Raw genomic sequence first — 4,117 nt, 5'->3', positions numbered from 1 at the left:
TAGATAGAAAATTTGGCTGTTGCCTCTTTAAAAAAAAAAAAATCTAGCATGAAATTCTCCAATGGTCACTCTTCTGGTCATGTTCTGATTTATCTTCTGGTGCATGTGTGCATAAAGAGGGTTATCTAGGGCATGTGTGCATAAAGAGAGTTCTCCTGTTATCTAGAAATAGAATAGCTAATTCTATGGTATGCATATAATCAACTTTACTTAACATTGGAAAATCTTTTTTGTGGCATTTGTAGTAATCTATCACCCCTGCCAGCAGTGTATAAAATTCTCTCTGCTTCATATCCTTGAAGGCATTTGGATTTTGATATTTGATTTTTACCAACTGCTTGATTTGGTGTTATCTAATTATAATATTAATTTTCACTTCCTGGTTAATTATCATTTACTCCATGTATTACTCCTTTGTTTCTTATTCTGAAAATGCTCATTTATTTCTTTTGACCATTTTATTATTGTGTTCTTGGTGTGATTCTTATCAATTTGTGAAATTTCTTTATATATTCTGCATGGTAATTATTTCTCAGTTTAAGTTTTTGCAAATGTCTTTTCTTGTTTTGCACCTTTATTGTTCATTATTTTTATGCTATGTTTTACTAAAATAAATGCTAATATTTAATGTATTCAAATTTAGCTATATTTTTCTTTGTCATGTGTACTTGTGTTCTTAATAATTTTTTCTTATTTTAATTTCAAAATTTATTTCTGTAATTTTTCTAAATACATACAGATGCTGCTACAGGTAAGAATTTGATTATTTAGAAATTTATTTCTGTATTTTTATTGAAGTAATTAAAGTCATGATTCTTTTTAATTTTTCTATATAAGTACAAAAACAAGCCCATATAGTGGGCTCACTATATATAGCCCACTATATTTCACCACTAATTGGCTGTGGACTCCACTAATTCAAATATATCAAAATATGTCATGCACACTAAATTTCTGAAATCTGTATCTATTCTACTTAGTACTTTATTTATTGCTTCACCAGTAATCACATTGTCCTAATTAGCATAACTCTATAATAAACATTTGTAGGTATTAGAGCTAGTTTTCCCTTTTGGCTTATCTTTAAGAACACTTGAACATATTAATACTTGATATCAATTTTATTTTATTATTTTTTCTCTTTTTTTATTAAATTATAGCTGTGTACATTAATGCAATCATGGGGTATAATGTGCTGGTTTTATATAAAATTTGAAATATTTTCATCAAATATTGGTATTTTCTTAGTTATTGTGCTAAGACATTTAAATTCTGTATGTAATGAATTTCACATGTACCCTTGTAAGATGCACCATAGTTGTGGTCCCACCAATTACCCTGCCTCCACCCATCTTCACCCCATCCCTCCCATCCCCTCCCTCTCCCCTTTCCCTTTCTTCTTGGTCTATTAATTGGGTTATAGCTTTCATTGGTTTCATAGTAGTGCTGAGTACACTGGATAATTTTTCTTCCATTCTCGAGATACTTTGCTAAGAAGAATATGTTCCAGCTCCATCCATGTAAACATGGAGGTAAAGTCTCCATCTTTCTTTAAGGCTAAGGCTGCATAATATTCCAGAGTATACATAAACCACAATTTCTTAATCCATTCCTGGGTCGATGGGTACTTGGGCTTCTTCCATGACTTACCAATTATGAATTGGGCTGCAATAAGCATTCTGGTACAAAAATCTTTGTTATAATGTGATTTTTGGTCTTCCAAATATATTCCTAGAACCCAGCAATGCATCAGACAAATTATACACCATGATAAGTGGGTTATCCCAGGGTCTCAAGGCTAGTACAATATATGTAAATCTATAAATGTAATTCATCACATAAACAAATTAAAAAACAAAGACCATATGATTCTCTCAATTGATGCAGAAAAAGCTTTTGATAATATCCAGCATCCTTTCATAGTCAGAACACTTAAGAAAATAGGTATAGAAGGAACATTTCTTAAACTGATATAGGCCATCTACAGCAAACCCACAGCCAACACCATATTGAATGAAGTTATATTGAAATCATTTCCATTCAAATCAGGAACCAAGCAAGGTTGCCCATTGTCTCCACTGCTTTCAACATTGTAATGGAAGTCTCAGCCATTGAAATTAGGCAAGAAAAGGCAATCAAGGGTATCTATATAGGGTCAGAAGAGTTCAAACTTACACTCTTCGCAGATGATATGATTGTATATCTGGAAAACACTAGGGATTCTACTACAAAACTCTTAGAAGTGATCAAGGAATACAGTAGCATCTCAGGTTACAAAATCAACACTGATAAATCTGTAGCCTTTATATAAACCAACAATAGTCAAACTGAAAAAACAGTCAAAGACTCTATTCTGTTCACAGTAGTTCCAAAGAAGATGAAATATTTGGGAGTTTACCTAACAAAGGACATGAAAGATCTCTATAAAGAGAACTATGAAACTCTAAGAAAAGAAGTAGCTGAAGATGTTAACAAATGGAAAAACATACCATGCTCATGGCTGGGAAGAATCAACATTGTTAAAATGTCCATGCTACACAAAGCAATGTACAATTTTAATGTAATCCCTATTAAAGCGCCACTGTCATACTTTAAAGATCTTGATATCAATTTTAAACGTAAGTCATCTAGTTCTACCAAAATAAAATGGTAGTTTTTTGAAATTGTATTAAATTTATATATTATTTTATACAAAAAATAGCAATTCTATTTTTATATTGTATTTTATACTCTATGAACATGTCAATCTCTTCCTGTTTAAGGTTTTAAAATATTTTTCCAATATTTTACATAGATTTGCTAAATTTTTAGATATATGCTTATGTACCACTCAGTACAAACATATATACATGTGCATATATAAAGCACCCCTACATTTTACTGGGGGTGTGTGCATTATGTACATTATACACATAAATATATATATAATGTTTTAATTTTTATATACTTCTTAATTTATTGCCAAAGCTCAGAAATACAGAAATTCCATTAAAATTTGGAAATAATCTTTTATCCTACAACATTGCTAAACTTTGTCATTAATTATAATAACTTGGTGCTGTAGTTACTTTGCTTTTCTGTATTTATACAATCACATAATATGCAGGTAATGGCCATTTCTTTATTTCCTTTCATTAAGACTTCTATAATAAATTTTATAATTTCAGCTCTAGGTTTGTTAGTTGCATACCAAATCTCAGGCCTAGACTTCATAGCATGTCCAAGTTCTTAGCTAGTTAAAAACAAGGCTGTGAGCCAGTGCTGGCCAGCAAGTGCTCCAAAGAAAAATATATGAGAGACCAGCTTCAACACTAAATTATCCAAAAGGATTCTTGCTTTCTTATTTCTGAACTCCAATGAGTTTCTTCCTTTTCCCACAGTTTAAAAATGCAGGTTGTTTGCTTACTTACTTTTGTGATTGCATTTCTGGGATGGGTGAGGTTTGTCTTATGTTTTATTCTGGTTTATTGATTTGAATATTTCAGTTTGCTTTTAGTTTCACTTTTTTTTCAGTTATAAAATATCACAGAATGTAACTTTCCTCAGGGGAATTATTGGATAGTGATAAAATAGTTAATGTGTAGACTCAAGGAAAAGCAGCTATGTGACGACAGCATTTCATGATTGGGAAAAAATGGTATACATGTCACAACGAAGGGGCTGTCCTCAGACAGACTATGACTATCATATCTATGAAACAGAGGAAAGGTAAGAAATGAGGATACCAATGTACAGATTTGTGGAACTGATAATCAAAACATGGCTAGCACCTGCCATTTCTTTCCTCCGAGCCCTTGCTTGTTTCAGCCAGTGGTGTCTCATGGACTTTTTCTACATGCCACCTCCACTCACTCTCTGATGGGATTGTCTTCTCTTATGGTGATTTTCAGGTCAGTAAATTTTTCAGAATAATTTTATTGAACTTCCTGAAAGATCATGGCCACCGTATTTGGTGTCCAAACTGATATGGATATTTCTACTTTATTAATATGTTTTTATAGCTCTTTTAAAAATAAACTTAAGCATGAAGGCACCTAAATATATAGGTGTAAGTAGTTAAATTACACTTACCATTGTATTGATCGTTCTTATCTGGGGCTGAGTTAACATAATCATC

Source organism: Otolemur garnettii, unplaced genomic scaffold (assembly GCF_000181295.1).
Source record: "Otolemur garnettii isolate 467f Iridium unplaced genomic scaffold, OtoGar3 scaffold00001, whole genome shotgun sequence".
Lineage (NCBI taxonomy): Eukaryota > Metazoa > Chordata > Mammalia > Primates > Galagidae > Otolemur > Otolemur garnettii.
The sequence above is the reverse complement of the archived record's forward strand: the minus strand, read 5'-3'. Positions refer to the sequence as shown.